We start from the raw sequence: 16,545 nt of genomic DNA, 5'->3' as shown, positions 1-16,545 counted from the left end.
AAGGTTTATCTCTAGTCGAAGAAGGAAGAAGGAGGACGAAGTGCCGGGGAACGAAGTGCCGGGAAGCAAAGTGCAGGGAGAGGGAAGGACTTGACTTGTGCTTGGAGGATATTCTTGTTAAGGGTCTAGGGTTTGGCATTGATCAATAAGAGAAATTTATGAAAGGGTTTAGTACTCCAAGAGAGAGAGGTTTTGCCTTGGCAGAGAGCCAACATCTTGTGTTCTTGTTCTTATGTTTTTGGTAGCAGTTTGATGAAGTAAACACACATGCATTAATAAGAAGAGAAGAAGATTAAGCTAACAAGATAAATTGTAAAAGAGCTTCACAAATTGTTATCAAGTCTAGAAGAATCCTACTATACCTCATTGCCCTAGATTCTTCAACACCAACTAGTTTGATATAGAATTGACTGGTTCAATGCAAAAATGATCGTTTGGTGAAAAAAGGCTGGTTTGATATTGAACCAACCATTTTTGGTTCCAAAACTCGAACAAGATTGGTTTGGTCCCCATTCTGGTCGGACTGGTCGGTTCCATTAGCTCCAGTCCGGTTCTGATATCACTGATTTCCAGTTGCTGGAGATAGGTGTTGGAGGAGGCGCGAGTTTCTTAGTAGATTTTCAAGAGGTAGAGGTCATTGTTGGAGTTGATTTTCAGAGGTAGTGCAAATTTTAGAGAGAGCCATACACATTTCTAGTTCAACCAGTGCGTGTAGCAGGCAAGAAGTGCAAATTGCATTGAGGAGGTCGAGTTAATTTTGCAGAAGGAAACTTGAGTTTCCATATTGATTTTGTCAATGGAGATATTGTATGTCGAAGCTTTGCCAGTAAGAGGCAAGCTGTTTGTGTTTCTTAATTTTATTGAAGATTTATTAATAATATAAAACCTGTTTGCATAATTGATTTTCTTCACGTTGGGGTTTTCTAGGGACAATTTGTCAAAAAATATTAGTGTCAATAATTTTGTGTGTGCATTATTTCTCAGTTCCTGTATTTATTTGTGAATATTGTAGTAGTGAATTAATCGTTATTTTCCGTAATTAAATTTTTGAAGACAAATAATCTCTAATATATAGAAGATTAAATTCCAGTTGCTGCAACTAAGGAAATTTCACAATGCCCATATGAGTAAGGTAGAGCTCATGCTAGGCTTTTGCCAGCATGCTAATGTTTATATCCCTGACTAACTTTTGCATTTTGATTTTTTCTTTCTTTTATTTTATTGTTGCCATGATTTCCTCTTTCTGTTTCTTTTCGCTGCATTGATCTCTTAGGGCAAAGTTTCTAGGCCCTACCCATAAATGTGGACATATGAGTGCTAAATCCCAAAGAACCAATGACAAGTTTTGCTATTTTTCCAGCAAAAGCAAACTAGAACAAATTTTCTCACATCATAACTACTTTTAATGATTAATCAACAACAACTTCATATTACGCCATCAAGTAGTTATACAAGAAAACTTCAACCATTTGAACATGAATGTTATATACCTAGGGGGGATAATATGGGGTACCAAGGGAGGTACCCAAGGTAATAATGTAATAATGGGATGGGCCATAGTAATAAATAAGGTGGTTAACCCATGTCATATAAGGGACCACAAGTAGTTAATAATAATGTAATGGGCCCATGGTATTAGTTGATGGTATGAGGGAACCATGGTAATGACCCATGGTATTGTATGTATGAGGCCTATATAAAGGCTAGAGACTCCACATGGAGATATAGTGAAAGATTATTGTATGAACATGCATATGGCTTATGGAGTGTTCTCTTTCCTTAAGGAGTGATTGTATGGTGTTGCCCTACCATAAGGGTTTTGATACAATAAAGAAGCATTTATATCATTTCATATTATTTCTGGGTTTCTTTGCATTATCTTATCTTTTCATATCAGATCTTATTATCATATATTTTTGGGTCAGATCTATAACAATTGATATCAGAGCTCTTTCTTGGGCACAAAAGTGGAGATTTTTTTTTTTTTTGTAGGGTTTCGGGGGCGGCGACTTTGCAGGTCAGATCTGTACATTTTGGTGCAAGATCTGTAAAATATAATTACAGATCTGGATTCTTTGTGCAAAAATAGTCGAATTCAAAAAAAAAATCAGTTGAATCGGAGTCCGGATGAAGGAGATATCACTGATCTAAAAATCAGTGGGGTTGTAGACAATTTTCAGGGCAGCGATTTTGCGGCGCAGATCTAGACGTCCTGGTACAAGATCTGCAAAATCTAATTGCAGATCTGGATTCTTTGGGAAAAAATACCCAATTTCAAAAAAAAAATCAGTCGAATCGGAGTCCGGATGAGGGAGATATCGCTGATTTAAAATCAGCTCTTTTTGCAGAAATTTTGGTGACGGCGGGAGAGTAGCAGCACAGATCTGAAATTTCAAGTGCCTGGATCAAGATTTCTACCACATGGGCAGATGCAGAATGATTGTTCCATTTCTAAAAACAGGTTATAATAGAGATTCTGAGCAATATTGACGAAACTGTGACAATTTCAAATTTTCGCCAAAGTAAGTGAAATTTTTTCAAACCCTCTTCATGGAAACTTTTATTGGAAAAGATGATAGCCCTACTATTGAAGAATTCATACAAAACCTAAAGAAAATATTTGAGGAGAGATGGAAGTTTATGGTACCACTTTTTTTGCAAGAAGAGGCCACCATATGGTGGAACTCACTGGGCCATATAGCCTTGTCCAAATTCTCGAATGAAGAAATGGAAAAACTCCTTATGGACAAATGGTCTCAGACTAGAAAACAAGATAAGGGGAAACATGTGGGGTTATTTCCTACTGGTATATCTTTATTGCAGGTTCATGGATTGATTCAGAAAGAGAAAATCATTGTTTCTATAAATCCGAGTTGCAAGCATAATTTCATCAATGTTAATTTGGCAAAAAAATTGCAAGTTCCAGCAAAACAAATTGAAAATACACAGGTTGATGATGAGGATGTTCAAATTTATAAGGATTTGAAGCTTTCTATGGATAAGTATGTGCTTCATGGTGATTTTTATGCTTCAGATATGGATAATATGGATGTTGTTTTGGGATATCCTTGGATGGAATCCATGGGTACTATCAATATTAATGTGCAGAAGAAATTCCTAAAGATCTGGTATAAAAAGAAGAAAATTACATTACAGGATATTTCCATCAATAAGCAGGTAGAGCACATGGAGGCTGAAGCGGAAGATGTTCCAGGGGCTGACATATCAGATGATGAGCCTTTGATGATCAACAATCAAACACAAACAGAGGCTGAGGAAGAAAATGTTACAGGTGATGATACATTAGAGGAGGGCTCAGTGGTTGAAGTCATATTGAAAAAGAAGACACCACAACAGGCACCACAACAGGGTGAAGTAAATAAAAAGCCATCGTGGGTTAAAACTTCAACAAATCATCACCCACATCACCCCGCAAGACAACCATCAAGATGGAAACCAAGTAGTCACATGACGGATAGCGAGGAGAGAAGATCCACCTACTACACATCAACACAGAAGAGCTGCCATGGTCAACTTCCATCTCAAGCCAGCGAGGAACCAGCGAGATCGAGGGTTCACCTTTCTCTTGGATGGCTAGATGCACGTGCATGGTATCAGTGGACTACTCTTTTGAGTAGATCTTATTATTGGTGTTCTTCCCATGTTTTGGGGACGAAACATGCTTAGGGGGGTGGAATGTTATATACCTAGGGGGGATAATATGGGGTACCAAGGGAGGTACCCAAGGTAATAATGTAATAATGGGATGGGCCATAGTAATAAATAAGGTGGTTAACCCATGTCATATAAGGGACCACAAGTAGTTAATAATAATGTAATGGGCCCATGGTATTAGTTGATGGTATGAGGGAACCATGGTAATGACCCATGGTATTGTATGTATGAGGCCTATATAAAGGCTAAAGACTCCACATGGAGATATAGTGAAAGATTATTGTATGAACAGGCATATGGCTTGTGGAGTGTTCTCCTTCCTTAAGGAGTGATTGTATGGTGTTGCCCTACCATAAGGGTTTGATTAATAAAGAATCATTTCATATTATTTTTGGGTTTATTTGCATTGTCTTATATTTTGTTATCAGATCTATATTATTTCTGGGTCAGATCTATAACAATGAAAGAGCAATAGAAATAACAATGAGACAATAAACAAGAGACACAAAGATTTAGGCCTATGGCTAGGGCAAAACCCACAAGGGGAAAACCAAACAAAGTCTTTCCTTATGAGAGAGAGAGTCGATTCATCAATACATCTAGCTAAACAAGACATCGAAGATAATATATGACTAGAAATATGTATGTCAAGCCTTCTGAGATTTGTGGTCCCCTCCATCCTTCCTTTCTTCGCTGGAACAAAGCTCATTATGAGATAGATTGATGCCCAAATGAGGAGGAGGGATCTTCAATATATAGACTTCTCAAGGGGGTCGAATAGGTGCCTCTAAAGGGGCCCAACCGACTTGAACAAAAGGAGTCCGACTTGAGTAAATTTTGTGAGGCATAAACAAATTCAAATTTTCTAATTACTTCATGATGAAAATACCGATCATGGCTACTGAAATTCCAACACTCCCTCTTTAGCCAGAGAGGTACTTTTCATTCTCTCTCAAGATCAATCTCTCTGACCAAACCGTATGTCTCTTGGTAAACACCTAAGGGAGAGATTAGTCTCACCATAAAGACCACTGGTAGCATCAAATCAATCAACATTGTTCATGAGGCCATATTCTCTGACCATATGCAATGGTCTCTCAATCAACATGACCTAAGAGAGTAATCACAGTCCATCTCTTCGACCATCCCATTGGTCTCCTAGTCAAACCCTATGACTTAAAAGTGATGAGTCAACCCTCTGTTGGAAATGTAACTAGGTTCAGTCTTCATAATTATCATTATACTTGTATCAATATGTATTTCATGTAAAAACAAAAATAAGAAAAATAAATTATTATTATTATTATTTTCTAGTCAAAGCTTGTTTTTCATGCTTCTAGGGTGTATTGAGTCAATAAGTGTTGAAATATGTAACTAGGTTCAGTCTTCATAATGACATGTGTAATCAGGATTTGTATGTAATTGGTGTAAAAAAGAAAAAGAAAATTATTTTTGTTATGCTTGAGACATGGGTTTCATGCTCAAGGAATTTTATTTTTGTAGATAAAGCTCCCATTGAGAGCTTCTAGGGCTTGTCATGTGGTCTACAAGTCAAAAGAGTCTTTGTCATGTATGAGAGACCCTTCTTGGGCATGTTACATATTTATTTGAGTCATTGTAAGAGTCAAAAGACCCTCCAAGACCTTGTCACAAGTGCGCAATCGTGTCAGTCCTCAAAAGAAGCAAGTTGATTTATCAAAAGGACAAGTCGGTCTATGGAAGATGTCAAGTTGGCTTATTTGCATGGAGAGATCACTATATAAAGTAGTACTCGACCTCACTTGGAGAGACACACATCAAGCATTTGAAAGGGAGAAGGAAGTGCGAGGAAAGGGAAGAAAGGAGCCTCTCATCTAGTGAATGGAAAGAGAAGAAGATCAAAGTATTTTGGCATTGTTTTTTGGTCATCTTCCTCACACGTGTGACTGCAGCTAGGGTTTCTGCTGTTAGGTATTGCAGACCTCAAGGAAACCGAGATCTAGTCCAAGTAAAGGGTATATTCGCTGGCCGAGATCTCAAGAAGAAGTATTCAAGACAAGCGAAGGAGAAAAGCCACTAACATATGCCCCAATCAGCTCACACATGTGGGATCTCTATAATTGCAGGTAGGCTAAAAATTACAAGTCTTTGAAAAGAGGCCAAAATTCCAGTGCAATCGAAATCAGAGGTGCAAAAGTCACTTTGACTAGCGTTGACTTGAAGAAGAAGAAGAGTTGTTCAAGGAAGCCTTCTGACTTGGTCTTGGAGAGGTTCTCAGGTCAAGGGTCTTGGTGTTGGAATTCATCAATTGAAGATTCTATAAGAAGAATTCGGTGGGTTTTCCTCTCAAAATTGGAGAGGTTTTGGCCTTGGTTGATCGCTTATATCTTTTGCCCATTGTCTCATTGTTCTTTATGTTTTTGGTAGTTGTTTGATGAAGAGAACACATAATAATAAGAAAGTAAAAGAAGAAACAAATGAAGTAAAATTAAAAATACATAACAAACAGTTATCATAAGCAAGATAAAGCGTCTAATATCTCTGCCCTAGATTTCTCAACATGATATTAGAGCTGAGGTAACAAGTTAAGGAAGGGTAGCTCAATAAAGGACATTCAAGGACCGAAGTTCTAGAAAATCATCAAGAAGGACCTCTCATCTCAAAAGCGTTACAAGGTCAAGGATTACATTGTCATTTTGAAGGAACTCAACAAGAAGAAGATCTCAAAAACCCTAGCTCATTCAAGAAAAGAGTCTACACTAGAAGCATTCTTGGGAACCTTGCTCAAATCATCATCTCATGGTAGAAGATCTCAAATGACCCTTATCTCTACTCAAATAGAAGATCGAAGCATCTTGAAGTATACTCATCCAAAGGAAGCAAGAAAGGCGCTATTGGCATCATCAAGAAATCAAGATCTCCCTATCATTAAACAAGAATCACTATTTGTAGGAAGACATCTTCTTCAAGAATAAATCTCCCATTCTCTATATCGTCATCAAAATCAAGCAAGCAACAAGTTGAAAATATTGTCATCAAGAATATCTTTGCAAGTTAGTACCTTTATGTACACATCTGATTCTATAAAAATGTCTTTTTGCAAGGAGAGCAACAAGTTGGTTGGGTCTACAAACTTTCTTATGTGGAAGAAGAGGACTGATTTAATTCTCATAGAAAATGAAGTTGTGGAACATGTTAAGAGCTCAATCACAAAAACTTCGAAGAAAGAAGCTCAAGCTTTTGCAAAGTACATGAAAGGGGAAGTAAGGGCTCGAAGGATTCTCATAAAATCCATCAAGGATCCCCTCATTCCCTATGTATCAAAACTAGAAACATCAAAAGAAATATATGACAAACTTGTAGAATTTATCTCTGTAAGCATTGTAGGAGAAGTGATCTCATTAAGGAAATAACTCTACAAGATGAGGATATCAAAAGAAGAAGGAATAGCCTCATACTTTATGAGGGTGTCAGAAATAAGAAGCCAACTCCAAGAGTTGGGAGAAATAATTTCTAACAAGTAAATGACTAACATAGTGCTCGATGCACTACCAGAGGAATGGAGCAACTTCATATCAAGAATCTATGGGAAGAAGGAAGCCACTCCATTCAATGAACTATGGTCATTGTGCAAAATCGAAGAAACTAGGCTGAAGGCAAAGATCGATGTAGGATAAAGCGAACAAGCTCAAGCATTTGTTGCCATGGTTAGAAGAAAATGGAAGCTTGGGAAGCTTGGTCCTCAGAAAAAGAAGAAGAACATGTCGAAGGTTCAATGCTATGGCTGTCATGAATACGAGAACCACAAGAGAGATTGTCCAAAGCTCAAGAAGGACAACAACAAAAGAGGAAGGGAAGAAGCCCATATCATTGAAGAAGTGGAAGAAGCTGAAAAGAAGAAATCCAATAGGGTGGAAGTAAAAGATCTCTACTATTATCGAGATAGTCTTTCTCACCTAGTTCTTTTCAAGTTTTTGTTTCAAGTTTTCTATTGAAAAGTATAACTATCATGGTAGGAATCATTAGAAGCATGATAGGATGCATCATGTTAGGAGATGACATCATAGAAGCATATGATTGAAAGCAAGAGCTCGTGACATCGTCATAAAGAAGTGTGAAAGATAGTTGAAATAGAAGTCTATGGCTGTCACCTATAGAAGAATTTAGCTCTTGGTAACCTCATTAGAAGCATAAGTGGTACTTATGGGAAAAAGAAATCCATCTAGTATAGAGCTCATCATACATCATTCAAACAAGGGGCATTTGGAGGATGAGGATGATCAAAATCCTCCTTTGGAATCTTCATTGGAAGGTTCACCTACTAGAAGAAACAAGTGTCTTGCTGAGAATCCCACCTTGTATAGGATTTATGGAATGATGGTATGATGTCAAAAGAAGTGAAGCGGGTTAAGGTGATTGAAGTTATTTCAATCAAGGAAGCTGTTGAAGGAAGTCTAGATGACCAAAAGGAAGAGATGAGGTATGTATGCTTGTATTTGATAAAATTGAGACATGTCATATAGTACCAGATAGTATGGATAAATGCTCCACCTCATGAGCATGATCAAGAGAAAAGGATATCCTCCTTTGGAAAGATGCATAAAGGCATGGTTCACATGTTGACTAGATGAAATCAGCATAATAAGTCCTCATATGGAATATGAGGTGGTTCATAAAAATGAAGGAACTATAAATGGAAGTCCTTGAGAAGCAATATGTGAAGAAAGTAAGGAGAGATTGTGAAAGATGCAACTAATGTCACCTAAAAAAGGAAATCAATATCTGATAACTAGAATAATTGACCATGATATCTCCATGGAAAATGTATGAAGACTCCAAAGAAGTCTGGAAAGGAAGATGACCCTCGACATTTAATGTCTTTTTGGAGATGTGTCAATATGAATGTAGGATGTTGATACAACAAGCAGATGTCATGATGTAAGACCATCACAAAGGTAATTTGATGTTTATTTTTTATTTTTGAACATCTAGATGGGCTAATGCAGGGCTACCAAAGGAAGAGTTGTAGATGTCATCTATAACTGATACTCATGTGGTGGGATGATAAGACCCTAAAGAAAATATAATGTGGAAAAGGTAGCTGTATGAAGGAAAGCTAGATATGGATTAGTGAATCACTTTCCGATGAAAGAAAGGATGACATGACTGACATGATTCATAAATGAAAGTGATGGATGGTCGATGGCCTACAAAGAAGTCCCAAAAGATGTAGGCTCCCTAGCAAGGAAGAAATTCATGACATTGAAAGAGGGAGTCCTACAAGCAGCTGGTTGTCTCATGATCTCCACAAAGCTAAGGGGAGGCGTGGTCAAGTCCCTGGTTAAGAGGGAGCTTGAGTACATTCCTTTTATAGCAATGGGTGCATTCCTTCATTGGAATGGGTATATCCTCCCTAGTTGAGTGGGAGAGGTAGACACTGTTGAGAAATCCAAGGAGTGGCAGTTAATCGATTTCTCTTATTATGACAATATCTTGCGATGTTTCATTATTATTATTCTTTTGTTTGATTTATCTTTTCTTTATCATGAAGACTAATTCCAAAGAACAAATAGTAGAGGACACAAGATATAGGCACGCAGCCAGGGCAAAACCCCACTCTAGGGGAAAACTCGGTCAACATTTTTGTTCTCTACTCTTTTTTTGTTCTTCGGATATGAATTTTGCCGTCAAATCTTTAGTAAATTTCCCTGCAAAATTGTCCAGAGACTAGATCTTACCCTCAAGGGCCTAGATCTAGCTCTTCTTTCACTTGATCCCTTGATCCAACCTGCAAAAATGAAAATAAAAACACCCAAACCCCAAATATATACAAAATAGATCTAAAACCCCAACCCAAGTTAGAAAAATAATTTACACTTAAAATTACAAAATTATTTTACAAATTGTACATGAGTTTTTTAAATAAATTTTGAGAAAATAAATTTTATAATATTTTTTCTTGAAAGAATGGCTAAAACGCTTCAGAAAAATTATTGCTCACTATAGCCCTAGCGAAGATTTAATCCACCATATAAAAACTAGGAATCCAAGCAAGATGATCCTTGCTCACAGTCTGTGAACTTGGAGACCAAGGATTGAGTATTTGCAAACACCGTATTATTTCAAAATATATCAAGATAGTCAATACTAACACAGATCAATGAACAAGAACACCTCGAGTTGCATTCCAAAGTCTTTTGTTATAGTAGAAAAAATAGTTCCCCGTGGGACAATAATTTACAAAATGCTTCAGTAGCAATTCTAGCCAGAGATCAAGATGACTAGAGACTCAACTAACTCTCTAATTTATAGATAAATCCTCCAAATGGAAAAATAATGGCTATTTTCTTTGATCCTTGTCAAAATAATCTTCACCGTTGATAAACACTTTAAAATCCTTTAATCTTGGCCATTGATTTTTTATTTTTGAGAAATTTTCGAATTTATCATTTAATTCCAATTTAAATTTCTCAAAATTAATTATTTTGAGCTAATTTCTTTAAAAAATTGACTTTGACTTAACCACGAAGGTCCAAGGGTCCAAATTTCCTTGAAAAATACAATATTCCCTTGGTGGAGGTCCTTTAAATATTGAATCTTTTAAGATCCATAGATTTTCCCATTTGGAGAATTTATTTTCCTAAGACAATTTAATTTGACTCTAATTAATTAACTTTCTGGCTTGGGATTTAATTTTATTTTGCCAGAAAAATTAATTAATATACACATGAAGGATTTAATTATTTTTCCAACCCTCTAATGTATAAGGTTTTTCATTTACAAGACTCAAAGAGGGAATACATCTTTGGCTTAGACCCTCAAGACACATAACTCATTTGTGACTCAATATGATCTAGTAAACCAAGTGATTTGTAATAAAATAATTTAGCCAATTAGCTTAAATTATTCCCAAACCACTTTTACATCAAACTTGACTAAAAACACTAGAACTCACCTGATAATTTGATGATAAGTTTCACCCTAGCTTTGGGGTTTACGCTGGAGGGAAAAAAACTCTTTTGATTAGCCATGTTGAAAAACACAGGTAATCAACGAAGTTAAAAACCTCCTTGGATGGAATTCGTTATCAAATTATAGGCTTACCTAGGTTATTACATAGACTCAAGGTTTTACTAAGATCATTTACAATATATAACTTGCAGAATGGGATGACCATGACACACAGATTGCTGATATGTGATCCGATCCTTGTTGAAAAAATTGGCACTTCTGCTTCCTTGGAACTTTGACAATTTGAGTGCAACATTTGGCTCCATATGGGGACACATTGCTTCCATGAAATAATGTGAGAACCCCAGAATCCTGCATCCAAGAAAACAAAAGTCCATCAAATAGATATCCATTCAAAATCGAAATCATATGCATATATAGAAATATATCGCTGGAAGAATCTGCTCTAATAAACTGAAATGTAAACGACATAGTATAAATGCTGAAAGTAAAACTATCTAATTGACATGAAATAAAAGGGAATAGGGTTAGAGATACTATACAAAACGATACCCTATGGCATCAAATGTCATCAACATGGTGCACATTGAGCATTTGCCGACTCTTCGACAAGTCTATGGGCTGCTTCGCGGATGTGCCATGCTGAATTCTGAGAATGCTAGGACTGTGACTCATCCAAATATCAATCTTCTCTCGACCATCAAATGCATCAAACTTCTTCCTTTTTCTTTTGTTCTGCCCTTTAATTTTCTACCTGGTGGGTGGTGATGTCAATAATGAGACCACTGTAGATTTCTTGTCTTGATTTTGAGAATGCCTGGATGAAGGATCTGAAGAATGTGAAGTATGCCCAACCTTATTCTGTATGTACTCGATCAAAGGTGACACATAAGCCTGACCATTCTTAGCTTCTTTTTCAATTTTGGTACTCCCAACTAACCTGTATTGAGTGGGACAAGTAACCTCCTGGAAATGAGATGAGAATTGCTTTGGTGGATCGGGAGGCTCGTGATCTGTCACAGGCTCTTACTTTCTTTCATTATTTGATCCATGCTGAAGTTCATGTACCTGTATCTTTTCCATTATTTGTAGTTTATTCTGAAGAGTGATCTTTTCAATTCTCATGGCACCCATATGATCTGAGTGTTCATGCTTCATAGCATTGATTTTTTTGGCATGGCTTTCCTCCATGGTCAACAACGTTATTCTAGAGACAGATTTGTTTTTATGGTAATCGAATTATTCTGCATACTAGACTTCATAGCCTCCATCTCTCAAGCACACTTGTCCTCTATGGTAGCCATTTGATTAGAGTGATTAGTTTTCATGATCTTTACCTCCTCATCATGTCTTTCCTCTATAGCTGACAACTTGTTCTGAAAAATGATTTCATGTCTTTTATTACTTTATTATAATTTACTTGAATGGAACTCATTTCTTCTTTATGATTTGCTTCCATAGTGATCAAATGGTTTTGCATGGTGGCCACTTGATCAAAGTGATTGACCTTCATGCTTTCTAGCTCCTCATCACGTTTTTCTAATTTGGTGAACAAAGTTTTTATAATTTGAGTTAACTCATTGATAGGTTGCTTATCTTTTTCCTTTTCATTGTTGCTACCAACTCAACCTCTCATCCCTGCCTTTCCACTGTCGAGGATTCGTCTTGCAATGACACAAGTGGATTCATTATGAATTTTCTTGCAAGGTTTGCAATACGACACAATCTCTTAATGACCACTTTCAACTTTCTATCCAGTACCAGAGGCACAAGGTGGGTCCCTTTGATTTCCATATTTATCTTCAAAGGCCTAAAAAATTGATTGTAAGGAGTCAAAAGTTTCATCAGGGAACTTCCAAAACCAATTCAATGCATCATCTTCTAACGAGAGAACAAAGAGTCACATCTTGACATCCTCATGTTCATCATATGCATAGCCACCAAACTTTTCCATACAAAAAATGAACTTTGTAAGGTGCTCACTAGCAGTGACTGCATTATTACTCGTGAAGGAAGGCAAATTATCAATGGCATCTCCCGGAAGATCATGAAGAATGTCAGTAAAGCGACAAGGGGCGAACAAGTCACCCATGATGACTTGCTTAAGGGGAAAGGGAAGCTGATGGATGTCAGAGCGAGAGAGACCACTATTCAATAAAATAAGAGATCCACAAGCATAAATTCCTATAAAAAATGAAAGAAGTGGAGTCGCCACTTGAACATGAATCTAGCTCCAAGATCCAAAAGGTAAAAACCGAAAAGTTAGTCAAGGATCAAGCAGATGGATATCAAGTAGAGCTTCCTGCCTGAGAAAAATGAATGAATAAGTGGAGTCGCCACCCAAAACAGGAAACCAACCTAAACGTCCAGGTGCTAAGAGTGTGAATGAACAAGATGATAGGATTAGTGAAAGGAAAAATGATAAGGTGATGAGAAGATGAAGAATGATGGAAGATTAGAAGATTAGGAGCACTAATGAGAGTGTCGTCAACACCAAAGTCCAATAAATTGGTCCTCGATAAAGGCACCAGAAAATGTTGTGTCGCTTGACGGGCTAATGAAATGATAGAGAAATGAAGGATTGCAGGATAGGAAGATTGTCATAAACTCTGACAACGAGCAAACTCGTCCTCGGCAATGACGCGATAAAATGTTGTGGCGTTGGCATGAAAAATTTGTCGTAAACCCCTAGAACGGAAAAATCTATCCCCGACAACAGCGTCAAAAAATGTTGTTCCCCGGATTGTATAGGCACCGTGATAATGTTGAGGATGCTGCTGTCACTTTGATCCCCGCCCACTCCGTTCTAGCTATCTCCCAACAAGAGGCTATCGGGGATAGTCTCTATGGAATGATATGAAGGAGACATGTATGAGTGGCCTAGCCAATTGGTTAAGTTCGAGAAAGATTATTGATTAGATTAGATTTTAAAATATGAGACCAGTGCCTTAATGGAGTCTCAAATTCTTGCTTATAGTAGATTGGAACTAAATGGCCGGATGGACACCGGCTGCTTAATATGATTGACTAACCTGAATGATATGAAAACCTATGACCTATGTGCGATGTAGAGATCTTGGTTATTTTTAGTTAAATCCCTAATCTAGATGTAACCTTCTTTTAACTATTTTGAAGCTAGGCTCCAAGGTAGGTTGTGGGAAGGAGGCCAATAGGAAGTAGGCTAGGGACTGTGGCTCTGACGACTGCAAGGTCACCGTGTTAACCATTGAAGAGTTCCTGAGGCCCTTCACGCTAAGTGAGAAGGGTTGCCCTATATCTCTATCAACCTAGCTTATGCTAGGAGGTAAATTATTAATGCAATCTAAATCTAGTATGGTTATGCAAGAGATTATGGGTGAGATTATGATTTGACGACTGCAAGGTCATCGTGGTAACCACTGAAGAGTTGTTGAGGCGCCTCAATCTAAGTGAGAAGGGTTGCCCTGTATCTCTATCAACCTAGCTTATGCTAGAAGATAAATTATTAATTCAATCTAAATCCAGTGTGCTTATGCAAGAGATTATGGGTGAGATTATCTTGAGTTAAGATCGTTTAAGTTATTTAAGTACTTATGTGAAGTTTATCTTAATGCAAAAGTACTTAACAATGTTGTGATACAATCTTAAACAAGATGAGTGCTAAGAGATGCAAGTGTAAATTTCAAGTAACCAACTTATCCACCAATGACTTTAACACAAGATATTATGCCAACCTACAAGATCAATATCAAATTCTGAGTGCAAAGATGAGATTAGCCAATTTTAGATCTATAACAATTTATATCAGGGATAAAAATTCAGACTTAATCAATGTTAACAACAACGAGGAAACCACTTCAAATCATGAAATTTTCGTTAGACATAAAACACAAAAATTCTCATTGACTAGTAAATGTAAATTAACTTATTTAGCCCACTTTGTAATGATGTATTCAGTAAAATTTCAGGTCTGATTTGTTAGTTTACAACAGTAAACAACCACATATCAACAATCTAAAGATGCAAAAAATAGATGGTCAATATGCCAAAAAATAGTAAAAATGCACTAGAACTCAAAAATTTCAAATTTTAGGGCTTTTAGGAAATGTGATTCGGAAATTTAAGAATTGATAAATTTATTACAACAATAAATTAGTGACAAATCAGCGAGCTAAAAATACTGAAGATGATGCCCAAAAGAAGATGTGATTTAGAAATTTCAGATCTGATCTATTTATTACAACAATAAATAAATGACAGATCAGCAACCCAACAATGCTCAAGAAAATCCCCAATACATCCAAAAATAGTAAAATTTCGCTAGAAATTGAAAATTCAAAATTTTTGGCCCTCTTTAAGTATTTGATTCAGAAAAATTTGCAAGCTCGATTCAACAATTTATGCAGAAAATTTCAGCAAACAAAAATTTAGATCTAGGGCAAATATAAGTGCCCAAGTGGCCAAAACTCATTAAAATTAAGATTTTACAATTTTAAGTGATTTTGATTGTTAAATATGATTTTAAGGCTTAATTGTTTTGGATTTTACTGTTGTAATAAAACTGAAGTAAAACAAGGGTTTAGAGGTCAAACCCTAGGCCCAAGGCCTTGTAGAAACACTTGCCCAAGTGACCCAAAATTTGGATGAAGATGTAGCCTCAAAATTTGCAAAAACACCAAGTATTTAGCCTTGAAAATTTCAGATAAGGGTTTAGGGCAAATTAGGGCAAAAGAGGTCAAGAAAAGGCAAAACAAGGCCAAGGAAAGCCAATTTGTGGGGATAAAAGGGCTAAAATGATAAATCGGGGGCTGAAATGGCAAGAATTACCCAATCAAGAATCTTTATGATTCAAGAGAGCTAGGCACAATAATGTTAGTAATGTAGAAATGAATATATCTTTATCATGAAGAGAGAAAAACTTGTAGTGTAAGGCATACCTTTTGTTTCTTAACAAACCTTGTAATTCCAATGCTTTTGTCTTGTGAGGCTTTCTTTTATAGTCCTTGAGTATTCAACAAACCTTTCCTAAACAAGGAAAATATGAAAATAAATGTGATTAGTATTTAATATAAACAAACTTAGATAAGTAAAGGAAACCAAAAATGTAAAGGTAATACAAGGAATAAGATACTTATCTTTGGAAGTTGGTGAGGGCTCCCTCCAAGCTCGACGAATACCTATAACCTTATAAAAACAATTCAAATATGTTTTTCCAAAATATGTTAAACCTACAAATACTAGAAATAAAAAATGAAACAACTAAAGCTTGGAGTAAAGGATTTAGTAGTGTAGGTCCCTTATATCTTATTCTTCGGCTTTATTCTTCTTTGGAGATCCTTCTTTAGCAACATTAGCTTGGTCCCTATTCCTTTTCTTATTCTTCGGATTGTTAGGATAGTCACTTTTATAGTGACCCATTTTATGACATTGGACACATTATATTTTGGTAGTGACCCATTTTATGACATTGGAAACATTATATTTTGGACATGTCTACCTTCCTTCTTGGCCCTTTTGACTTCTTGAAGTTTCATTTCTTGTGATAAGCAGAGTATACATTTGAAACTTTCTCTTCTTCATTGTTGGTTACTAATGAGATTCTCATCTCTTCTTTGTTGCAGACATTCCATAATTGTTTGAATGAAGGTGTTTCTTTCTAGTTGTTGAGCCCTGAAGCAAAAGCACTCAAAGTAGGTGGCAATCCCAATAATGTAGTAATCACTAGCTATTTTTCTGGTACAATCTCATCTATGGCTTGAAGGTCATCTCTAATTCTAGCTATGCTTACAAAGAAGGAAGCCACAATGTCATCTTTTGTCATTTTTGTAGTCCTTAGTTCATTCTTAAGACTTGCTACTTGATCGATGTTCTTGATAGTGAACAATTTTGATAAGGCTTCATACATTTCTTGAGCATGGTCCATGTTGGAAATGTATGGGA

General features: G+C 36.5%; 1 protein-coding gene across 5 annotated transcripts in view; it reads left to right on the top strand.

Annotated features, from left to right (window-relative positions):
- Positions 1-16,545, top strand: part of DNMT2 (DNA methyltransferase-2) — a 320,023-nt gene that overhangs the window by 208,059 nt on the left and 95,419 nt on the right. Inside the window, exon 10 of one of the 5 annotated variants that reach the window (XR_016252859.1) lies at positions 16,227-16,295. The exons of the other annotated variants lie outside the window; for them this stretch is intronic. The gene's annotated coding sequence lies outside the window, so the exon portion shown is untranslated. The remainder of the gene's footprint in view (positions 1-16,226; positions 16,296-16,545) is intronic. 5 annotated transcript variants of the gene reach the window in all.

Source organism: Pinus tabuliformis, chromosome 1_2 (genome assembly GCF_031772625.1).
Source record: "Pinus tabuliformis cultivar Carrire ecotype Pingquan chromosome 1_2, CPIR1, whole genome shotgun sequence".
In the NCBI taxonomy this organism is placed as follows: domain Eukaryota; kingdom Viridiplantae; phylum Streptophyta; class Pinopsida; order Pinales; family Pinaceae; genus Pinus; species Pinus tabuliformis.
This window is presented reverse-complemented; position numbering and strand designations above follow the sequence as displayed.